Raw genomic sequence first — 12,458 nt, 5'->3', positions numbered from 1 at the left:
TTCAGACTGTAGATCCCTGTCCTGCACCTCTTGAAGGCCTCATCTCTACAATTCCTCCACATGCTATTCGAGTCTGTGCAGAAACTTTAGTGAGAGACATAAGACCTGTTTGAATGTGAGTTTGTTGCGATACACACTGGAGATGTGTCTTTGAACATGTTAAGCAACATCAGTCACCATTACTGTTTTAACTGTCATATATGTGTGTACACTACAGTTCAAAATGTTGGGGTCAGTAAGATTTTTTTTTAGTAAGTTTTAATGCAAGGATGCATTAAATTGATCAAAAGTGACAAAGACATTTATTATGTTACAAAAGATTTGTATTTCAAATAAATGCTGTTCTTTTAAACTTTCTATTGAAAAAAAATTATCAGATTCTACAAAAATATTAAGCAGCACTATTTTAATGTTGAACTATTTTCAACATTGATTATAAGAAGAAAAGTTTATTGAGCACCAAATCAGCATTAGAACGATCATGTGACACTGACGACTGGAGTAATGGCTGCTGAAAAAAACACAGTTTGTAAATTACTAAATTGTAATATTTCACAATTTGAATGTTTTTACTGTATCAATGAAATTAGCCTTGGTAGCAATAATAGATTTCTTTCAGAAACATTAATAAATCATAACAACCCAAAACCTTTTATCTGTACTGTATGTGAGATCAAAACCTTTTCTATTAATGTCTGTGCGGCCAAGAGTGTGTTTTTAAGTACAAGCATACAGATATGACTATGTAGTCGAGGCAGTGGGAGATGAACACTGTATGTTTGTGTAAACTCTTGAACCACGTAGAGTTTTAATTGGTTCGCTGTTTGTATGACTTAATAAGCTGTTTGAAACTTGAAGCTTTATAGTTTTATGGAATTCAGACTTTCAGGCCTCCACTAAAAACATACATAAAATCAGGGCGCAAATGAAGTGAAGTTCAAAGATTCCTGTGAAAACACACAGGCTGAGCTGATAGCATAAAACTCTCGACGGGGTCTTAGAGGTTGCTGATGTTTTTGTTATTTTTAAGATGATTTCACCTCAGACCACTTTGTTTCTCTAGCAACAAAATGATTTTGTCCTCGTTCTCACCTCTCGCATCTATCTGCATCGCTGACCAATCGTGTACTAAAGAGAGCTTGGAAATGAATCACGCTGGTCTTTATGAGAACCCGACGGCCAATCAAATCACTCATTACCTCAGCGACCAACTGTACCTGCAATGACCCGTCACTCAGGGAGACTCTTCTTTCATGGTCGTAATGTTTTGTAGGAACACTGCACTGGATTTTCCAGCAAGATGAGGAGATTGTTTTCAGAGGAGACTAGGAAACCAGCTAGACCTTTTCTGCCAATGGGATATTCTGTAATGCAAATTATGTTGACAAAATGTTGAAAATGTATTTATTATAATTAATATTCTTTTTAATCTTTATAATATGCACTGTGGTTCAAAAGATTGGGATCAATACGTTTTTTTTTTTTTTTTTTAAGAGAAGTTGATTAATATATATTTCATTCAGCAAGAATGCATTAAAGGTGCCCTAGAATTGAAAATTTAATTTATAGTTGAATAACAAGAGTTCAGTACATGGAAATGACATACAGTGAGTCTCAAACATCATTGTTTCCTCCTTCTTAAATAAATCTCATTTGATTTAAAAGACCTCAGAAGAACAGGCGAATCTCAATATAACACCGACTGTTACGTAACAGTCAGGATCATTAATATGTACGCCCCCAATATTTGAATATGCCAGCCCATGTTCAAAGCATTACACAAGGGCAGGACGTCTGGATGTGCACAGCTGAATCATCAGACTAGGTAAGAAAGCAAGGACAATAGTGAAAAATAGCTGATGGAGCAATAATAACTGACATGATCCATGATATTTTTAATGATATTTGTAAATTGTCTTTCTAAATGTTTCGTTAGCATGTTGCTAATGTACTGTTAAATGTGGTTAAAGTTACCATCGTTTCTTACTGTATTCACGGAGACAATAGAGCCATCGCTATTTTCATTTTTTAAACACTTGCAGTCTGTATAATTCATAAACACAACTTCATTCTTTATAAATTTCTTAGCTTTAGCCACAGAGCACCATCAATCTCATTCAGAATCAAATGTAAACATCCAAATAAATACCATACTTACGCGATTAGACATGTTGCTTGATGAAGGCAACATTTTTTAAGGCAGTTGAGAGCTCGGGGGGCAGGGAGCACGAGAATTTAAAGGGGCCGCAGCCTGAATCGGTGCATATTTAATGATGCCCCAAAATAGGCAGTTAAAAAAATTAATTTAAAAAATCTATGGGGTATTTTGAGCTGAAACTTCACAGACACATTCAGGGGGCACCTTACACATATATTACATCTTTTGAAAACGCGTTCTACGGCACCTTTAAATTTCAAGTAAATACTGTTCCTTGATACTGTCTATACATCAGAGAACCAATTATTTATATATATATATATATATATATATAATTGTGTGTGTGTGTGTGTGTGTGTGTGTGTGTGTGTGTGTGTATATTATATAATATAGGGTGCGTTCCACTCCACTTTTAGACATGCACTCGCAAACTTCCCTAAGCACTTTCCCTCCGGGTAATCCCTGCCACCATTTTGAAGTGCATTTATATGGACAGACCCTCGCTCCCTCGAGAGTCTACTTCATGTGTACACTTCAGGCAGCTCCACATACCACAATGCAATGCAACACGATTGTGACGTCACCGCATATCACATTAATTTACCCCACCACAAACAACTCTATGTATATATTTTTTTAAAATATTAAAAGCATCCAAAACACACTCATATACATAAAGAATGCTGCATTAAACAATTTCATTAGGGGAAAAAAGTTAAATAATAAATCCATAGCGGATTCGAAGTGATCAAGGGGCTTAGGACATTCCAATTCAGCCCATTGCAAAGGTTCCGCCAGTAGTAATGACTTATATCCGAGTCAACGAGTTAAAGTTAGCGATTGAAGGGCATAAAAAAAAAAAAAGAACTGGAACGCAGCCCTATACAAAGATACGTTTACATGTAATCTCTGAACCAGTGTTTCAACTATGGAAAGATATCAATAAAACAGCTTGAGAATAATATCTCATGTAGCATTACATTTACCTCAGGCAAGTCATTTAGTCCACAGCATGTTAGTTCACTAGAGAAATGAACTCTAGAAGGGAGCATTTCACTAAATACAGTGGCATGTGAAAGTTTGGGAACCCCTTGCAGAATCTGTGAAAATGTGGATAATTTTATCAAAATAAGAGAGATCATACAAAACGCATGTTATTTTTTATTTAGTACTGTCCTGAGTAAGATATTTTACAAAAAATATGTTTATATGTAGTCCACAAGACAAAAAAATAGCTGAATTCATTAAAATGACCCCATTCAAATGTTTGGGAACCATTGATTCTCAATACTGTGTGTGGACCTGTTGATCTACGACTGCTTTTTTTGTTTTGTGATGGTTGTTCATGAGTCTCTTGTTTGTCCTGAGCAGTTAAACTGAGCTCTGTTCTTCAGAAAAATCCTCCAGGTCCTGCAGATTTAGTTTTCCAGCGTCTTTTGCGTATTTAAACCCTTTCCAGCAGTGACTGTATGATTTTGAGATCCGTCTTTTCACACTTAAGACAACTGAGGGACTCAAACACAACTATTAAAAAGGTTCAAACATTCACTGATGCTCCAGAAGGAAACACGATGCATTAAGAGCCGAGGGGTGAAAACTTTTTGAATTTGAAGATCAAGGTAAATTGCACTTAATTTGTCTTCTGTCAAACATTTAAGTGTCTTATGTTGCTTCTGAAGGGCAGTACTAAATAAAAAAAAAATGAAAAAAAATAAAATAAATATATATATATATACAAACAAGGGATTCATGAACAACCATCACAAAACATAAAAACAGTAGTAGATCATCAGGTAACCACACAGAGTATTAAGGTTCCCAAACTGTTGAATTGGGTCATTTTAATAAATTCAGCTATTTTTTGTCTTGTGGACTATATATAAACATATTTTTTGTAAAATATCTTACTCGGGACAGTACTATATAGAAAAAACATGCATTTTGTATGATCTCTCTTATTTTGATAAAATTATTCACATTTTCACAGATTCTGCAAGGGGTTCCCAAACTTTCGCATGCCACTGTATATGCACTATATTAGCTTATATATTCATTATATTTACTTTACCTGTTAGTAATCTTAATTATTAGTCTTAATTATTTAATATGTTTAAATAAATTTGTTGTGAAACCAAGTTATGACAGTGGCGTAAATGATTATATTTCAAAAATGAATTAAAGTAGAAAAATTATTGAAAATTAGATTCAGAAGTTAATCTTATCTGTCTTATGTGCAACTTACAGTGTAATCTGTATATAGTTTACAGCATTAGCTGAGATATCCTTAAGAAAATGTTAATTATAATTTAATTTATTTAAAGAAAGAGAGACGATTTGTTCAATAAGCCAGTTTTATTAAAAAAAGATGCAATTTTATGTTTTTTTATATATATATTTTAAGTTTTCTCCCTCCGCTGTACCGAACCTGTACTGAACTATGACTTAAATACAGAGGTACGTACCGAACGTACGTATATATATATAATCATGTCCAACTTGTGTTGTTTAATTATTAATAGTAGTAAAATGAAAATCCCATAACAAACACTGGAGTCTATATGAGTTGGGTATGTTTTGTGACAGGCGGCGGGTGGCTGTAGGGGTTGGTAGGATTTGATGCTCTGAGGGGTATTTTGGTATGAAGTGGGTGGTTTTGTGTGAGAGTGTTTTTTTTATTTTGGGGTGGGGGTAGGAGGTGGGGGCCTTAAACTCCAGTGGCCAGCATCCAGCAGAATAAATAAACACAGCTGCAAGTTGAGACCACCTTAATGTGTGTGTGTGTGTGTGTGTGTGTGTGTGCATGCATGCTCATTCCCCCATTTCATGTGGGAGAACTTGGACTACAAGCTTTAGAACCCGCTAATGTACAGATACACACACGTACACACACCCACAATATGTAAGGTGATCTAGGGAAAGGGCTGATTTTAAGGTTGATTTAGCAGAGCATTTAACACAGGGCATTCCTGAGCTTGTGTAAAGCTCTCTGTGCTGAGAGGAGGTGTTTGTGAGCGACTATTAGATTCCTCGGTTTGTATGCTTCTGCTCGCATATGAAGAATGGGGGTTTATTCCACTGTGAGGTGTGTGTGTGTGTGTGTGTGTGTGTGTGTGTGTGTGTGTGTGTGTGTGTGTGTGTGTGTTTGTGCATCTGTGTGTGTGTGGCAGCTGGTTGTCTGTGTGATTGACATGACTGAGCTCTTCCCCACTGTGCTGAGGATGAAAGCAGATGCTCTCGTTTCATTCTCTCCCTTTTTTCTCCCCTCTCTTCACATGCCCTCTGTAACCAGAATCCTCAACTTTCAGCCTCTCACCGAGCTGAAGATATGAGGGAGAGAGAGAGAGAGAGAGAGAGAGGGAGAGGGGAGATAAGAAAGGGAGGAAAAGAATTATTGAGTGGAGGAGAGGCTTAGAAAGTGGATGAAAGAGATGAATTTTATCACATTGTTCTGTTATCATGCCTGTGCTTTGGCAGTGCAGCACAGAAATGAACATGCCAATACAGCCTCAGTGAGTTAAGAAGCTCTTCTCTCTATGGCTTTCTGTTGCTCGTATGCATTCAGTCTATAAGGGTGTTTTTATCTTCTTCTTTTTTTGTGGCTTTATTCCAAAATCTAGTGAGCTGTCTATGGAAGCAGCATTTTAATGCATCTTAGGCACGTTCCTGACTTGAAGGCTGTTCTAAAAGGTCAAATTCTAAGGTGGTATATTTAAGGCTGTGGATCAGCTGGAACTGATATTATATCAATATGAGGTCACAAAAAAATGTCATCTATGTTGGACTCCAGGGAGAAAGAAAAAAAAAATTATATATATAAAATTATATATATATATATATATTCTATATTTAAAATATTTTCTATCAAATTTTGATGTTTTTAAAAATGGTATTTATTCCTGTGATGGCAAAGCAGCCATTGCTTCAGTCTTCAGTGTCACCATGATCTTATATGCTGATTTGGTGCTCAAGAAACATTTCTTATTATTATCAATGTTGAAAACTGTTGTGCTGCTTTTTTTTTTTTTTTTTTTTTTTTTTGACAATGATACTTTTTTTCAGGATATTTTGATGAATAGAAAGTACAATACAACAGCATTTATTTGAAATAGAAATCTTTTGTGTCTTTACTGTCACTTTTGATCAATTTAATGCATCCTTGCTGAAAGGGTTAGTTCACCCAAAAATCAAATTTCTCTCATTTATTACTCACCCTCATGCCGTGCCACACCCCCAAGACCTTTTTTAATCTTCGGAACACACATTAAGATATTTTTGTTGAAATCTGATGGCTCCGTGAGGCCTGCATAGGGAGCAATGACATTTCCTCTCTCAAGATCCATAAAGGTAGTAAAAAAATATTTAAATCAGTTCATGTGAGTACAGTGGCTCAATATTAATATTATAAAGCGACGAGAATATTTTTGGTGCGCAAAAAAAAAAAAAAAAAAAAACGTATATAGTGATGGCCGATTTCAAAACACTGCTTCAGGAAGCATCAGGGCATAATGAATCAGCTGTTCAGAGCACCAAAATCAAGTGATTTCAGCAGTTTAGGCAGTGTGACACGTGATCCGAATCATGATTCAATAAGCTGATTCATTATGCTCCGAAGCTTCCTGAATCTTTCTTACAGGTGTGGAACGGCATGAGGGTGAATAATAAATGACGCAATTTTCATTTTTGGGTGAACTAACCCTTGAATATAATTACTCATTTCTTTAAAAAAAAACTTACTGACCCCAAACTTTTGAACAGTAGTGTATGTACAATAAACACTATTGAAGTGAAATTTAAAATAGATTATTTAAGCAATATTTTTATGTGTTATGTATTAGGTTTATTTATTTCACCATTAGCTTAGCAGTATGCTAACATCAAACTCTGTTAATTATAAGTCTAGTTTCCTGTGAGGAGTGCTATTTGTGTACTGCACTGCTGCTTATGTAGAGCGTTCCAAATCGGTCACTTCTGAGGTTCCATTACAGTTAGAATGCTGCCTACGTAGGCAGTAGGCAGAGAGACAGCTCACTAGGTTTTGGAGCTCTCTTTCTTCTCTTGCACACACGCACACGTTTCTTTTTGAATTAATGGCTCCAGGGACATATCCAGTCTAATGGTCTGTGGTCTGTTCATTCTCTGGAATAGATATGAAGACTCACCACCGTCTATAATGCCGCTGTAATATCAGGCTCCTCAGCTAACGTCTGTTTTCTGTTAGTGCAGAGTCACACCCATATGCTCTCGATCCCAGACCTGGCTGACCTCTCCGTCACCTCTCACCTTGTCTTTTCTCACTGAGTTACAGACCTCCTATGTCGCTCCATTTTCTGTCCATTTCATTTTTCTCTTGCGTACTCAGCAGCCAAAGTCTGTCATTACAGTGGAGACACTCACACACATACACACACATACACATGCATATTTATTCACACTCCATCATTCAGTGGAGTCGCATATTTCCCCTGACAGCTTCTATATTAAGCACCCGGGTTTTTGTCTTTTGCAACATCGAGACCAAATAAGTAAATCTAACCCTCTGTTGACTCACCACAGAAAGTAACGAGGGGTGTGTGTGTGTTGTGCCATTCATGACTGTGTACCATGGTTTGCAACAGCCCACATTTTCCCACTTTCCTCCATGTTAGCACACCAGTTTTCCACACAGCCGGGTCTAACCGTGACACAATGTTACCGCAACGTTAAACCTCGTTAAAAAGCTGTGTCAAAGTTTCTCTGTTTTCTTTTAAACAAAGTTACACAGTTTTTGCCATAAAGACAGATTTTAATAATAGTACACTCTTCTGTAACTGCAATTAAAGGGATAGTTCATACAAAAATGAGAATTCTGTCACCCCTATGTCGACTTTCTTCTGTGGAACACACAAAAAAAGATGTTTTGAAGAATGTTTTTACTGTTTTTGTCCATATAATGTGAAAGTCAGTGGGGTCCAGTGTTGTTTTTGTCTTTGACCCCGTTGACTTGCAATGTATGAACATAAATGGTGAAATAAACACTGTTGAAAGAAAGTCATACTGGTTTGGAATGACATAAGGGTAAATTTTTTTATTTTTGGGTGGACTATCCTTTTAAGCCTGTATATGAGTTTTAAAATAAAAATAGATAAGGTTCTTATCTATTAAAGGAATAGTTCACCCCAAAATGAAAATTATCCCATAATTTGCTCACCCTCGAGCCATCCTAGGTGTTTATGATTTTCTTCTTTCAGCTAAACACAATCAGAGATATATTAAAAAATATCTCTTCCAAGTTTTATAATGTAATGAATCGTGCCATTTTTTTGAAGCGCAAAAAAGAGCATCCACCCATCATAAAAGTAATCCATACGACTCCAGGGGGTTAATAAAGGCCTTCTGAAGCAAAGCGATGTGTTTTTGTAAGAAAAATATCCATAATTATAACTTTATAAACTGTAATCACTAGCTTCCAGTAACAGCCGTCCGCATATTCGCCTCGACAGTCGAGAGCATAAGCGTAGCGTAAGCTTAGGTGACGGTAGACGCCTCACGCACTTCAGACGAACAACAAACTGGGCAACAAACTCAACATTAAAAATGAAAAAATTTAAAATTCTAGCTTTAGACTTCTAATTCGTGACCAGTGTTTTGTTTCGCTCTATCCTGCTCTTCCGCCGCAAATCATCATGCGTTGGGTCAGAGGTTACACTTCTGCCGCAAATCGATGCGTACGGCCGTTACTGGAAGCCAGTTATTATAGTTTATAAAGTTATATGGATATTTTGCTTCACTTCAGAAGGCCTTTATTAAAGGATTAGTTCACTTTAAAATGAAAATTACTCCAAGATTTACCCTCAAGCCATCCTAGGTGTATATGACATTCTTCCTTCTGTATTCCTTCCATATTCAGCTTACGAAGAAAACCTCCATCTGGCGGAAGCTAAATAATTTACTTTATAATTAGTTAAATATGGACATTTTTCTTACAAACGCATCGCTACGCTTCAGAAGGCCCCGGAGCCGTGTGGAGTACATTTATGCACTTTCTTGAGCTTCAAACTTTTAAAAAGTTTGGATGCGTCAGGATATTTATTAATATATCTCCGATTGTGTTCATCAGAAAGAATAAAGGCATATACAGCTAGGATGGCTTGAGGGTGAGTAAAGCTTGTGGTAATTTTCAATTTAAAGTGAACTAATCCTTTAAACCTCTGGATTACGTTTATGATGGATGGATGTACTTTTTTGGGCTTCAGAAATCCATTCACTCCCATTATAAAGCTTGGAAGAGCCAGGATATTTTTTTAATATTACTCTGATTGTGTTTGGCTAAAAGAAGTAAGTCAAATACACTTAGGATGGCTTGAGGGTGATTCAATTATGGGATAATTTTCATTTTGGATGGAACTATAACTTTAATTCTTGGATTTTTAGTTAGTGTCAATGACAGCCATGTTTATACTGTGTTTCTGTATCATTGTCAAGGCAATTAGACTTTAAAGCGACAAAAAAGTTAATTGAAACGGTGTAAAAGTAAATAGCCTTTGGTCTCTCACAGCAGTGATGGTGTGTTTGTGTGCGAGACTCGACTGAAGACAGGCCTTGTTTGTCCATTAAAGCGTGAGAGGAAGTCCAGACCACACCGTTTGAAGTGATGCAAGGTTCTGGCGTGTAAATGTGTGTGTGTTTTTGAGTTGCATTTACTTACTGGAAATGAAAATATCCCACATCTGTCACGTTATTCCACTTATAAATAATTCATATTTGCTTTCTGTCTCACTCTCTCTCTCTCTCTCTCTCTCTCTCTGACTCTCTTTTTTTTTTTTTTTTTTTTGCTTCTGTCTTCGGTTTTGTCCTGTAAAGCTGACAGATGTTTCTGTATCTGTCACACCTGTTTCATCATTTATTTATCCAGAGTCACTCGTGCACACAATTTTTTTTATATATCTGTCATGAATTATTAATAAGCAGGAAAGACCATTAATGCTGTACATTATTAGATGGAAAATATAACTGCACACAGGCACTTTTCTTTTGTAATGTTGGGGTTTGCCAGTAAAAATAACAGTTGTTAGGGCAGCATATGTCACATGGACACACATACACACTAAGTTACTCTCACTGAGTTTTGCTTTAAAAAGACTGGAGGAACAAGTGACACAGAAGAGAGATTCTGTGTGTGTGAGTCTGTGGTCAAGAGAACGAGACTGTTTGCCAAATGGCATGTGTATGCAGAGAACAGAGTACCACTGTAACACATTATTCTGGAACACTAAAGGAACATAGTGTGTGTGTCCTGTGCTCTTGACCTATCTGTCTTTTGGGAAGATATTTGTACTGCTTACTGCCTAAAAGTACTGTATACTGCATACTACTTTGTTTAGAAATAGTAACTAATATGCACTAACCTTTTTTTTTTTTTTTTTTTTTTTTTTTTTAATTCTCATGACGTTGACCAAATGTTATTATTAAACAATAACAAAAGACTTCTTATTCAAATAAATGCTGTTCTTTTGAAATTTCTATCCTGAAAACAATGTATCATAGTTTCTATAAAAACGTTAATCAGCATTAACATTAGTTTTCAACAATAAGAAATGTTTCTTGAGCACCAAATCATGACTTCTATAGGATAATGTCTTATTGAAAACTGGATTAATGACTGCTGAAAATTCAGCTTTGTCTTCACAGGAATACATTAAATTGTAAAATATACTTAAATAGAAAACAATTATTTTAAACAATAATTATATTTTTTAACAAATAAATGCTGCCTCTGTGGTTTTTATATATATATATATTATTCATATATATATATATATATATATATATATATATATATATATATATATATATATATATATATATATTATTCATATATATATATATATATATATATATATATATATATATATTATTCATATATATATTATTCATATATATATATATATATATTATTCATATATATATTATTCATATGAACATTATATTTATGAATTATTTTATCCATTTATTATATATTAATTATTTTATTAACTTTATTCATATATTATATTATATTATATTATATTATATTATATTATATTATATTATATTATATTATATTATATTATATTATATATTTAGGGCTGTCAAAATTAACATGTTAATAGCGCATTAACGAAAATAAATTTTAACGGCATTAATTTTATGTTTATATTTTAATTTATATTTTAATGCAGCGCGCATTTTCGTGGCCTAGCCTGTAGTTGGAGAAATGGGGATGCAGCCATAGGGGCCATTCTCATGTCAAGTCTAAAACACGTGAAAAGCGCAGCCGCGCTGCTTTCTCCTTCTTTCCAAAGCGCTTGCGCTCCCGTGGCGTCTGTCAATGCTATGCAACCATGAACTGCGCTCTCCACGACGAGGAAGTTTTAGCAAACGATAAATCGATTTCTAGCCCTTGCATTAGCTCTAGTATTAAATATATTTATGAAGATGAGAAATAAAAACCAGTTATGTACAGCTATGATCAATTGTTCGGCTGAGCTTTCAATGTTTTGTTACAGAAAAAAATTAAAAATTACAGATAAAAATGTGCGATTAAGTTGCGATTAATCACGAGTTAACTCATGACAATCATGTGATTAATCGCAATTAAATATTTTAATCGATTGACAACCCTAATTATATTATATTATATTATATTATATTATATTATATTATATTATATTATATTATATTATATTATATTATATTATATTATATTATATTATATTATATTATATTATATTATATTACTATATTTTTTCTTTACCCAACATTTGAGGCTCTTGTACAGTAACAAAAGAAATACTAAAACCACAATTTTGTCTATGTGTGTGTGTATTACCCAGAGCTGTGTGTCTGTATGCATGTGTGTGATTTCTATAATCTGGTGAACAAATGTTGAATGTAATAAATCCTGTAGTAGCTTCTGCCGATCAACCCACACTCACTGAAACACGAGAGCTCAACTTTCTCCTTTGAGAGTGTGTGTGTGCTGTCCACATTTACACAGTCTGCTGTTGGGTCATCAGTCAGCTGTGGTAATCTTTGTGATGACAGGCACTGGCTTTAGCGAAGAATAGAGTTTCCATAGCAATACGTGACCACGTTAGCTATTTATCCAAAAATCTGATGGTGTGACGGACACGGGCGGCCATCAAACTATAGTGTCATTTAGGAGGAGGGAGATTTCTGGAGCCTTGGCGTCATGTGTGTATTTGTGTGTGTCTGTAAACGTGTTTGTGTGCGCAAATGTGTTTAGACATGTGGGTAATATCATGCCCTGCTATATGTCTGT

General features: G+C 35.1%; 1 protein-coding gene across 2 annotated transcripts in view; it reads left to right on the top strand.

Moving 5' to 3' along the window:
• The window catches only part of gmds (GDP-mannose 4,6-dehydratase), an 88,975-nt gene that overhangs the window by 37,767 nt on the left and 38,750 nt on the right, over window positions 1-12,458 (top strand). The gene's annotated exons all lie outside the window — the stretch shown is intronic.

The sequence above is a fragment of the Chanodichthys erythropterus genome, chromosome 4 (genome assembly GCF_024489055.1).
Source record: "Chanodichthys erythropterus isolate Z2021 chromosome 4, ASM2448905v1, whole genome shotgun sequence".
Taxonomy (NCBI): Eukaryota; Metazoa; Chordata; class Actinopteri; order Cypriniformes; family Xenocyprididae; genus Chanodichthys; species Chanodichthys erythropterus.
Note: the sequence above shows the minus strand (reverse complement) of the source record. Positions and strands in the feature narration are given on the sequence as shown.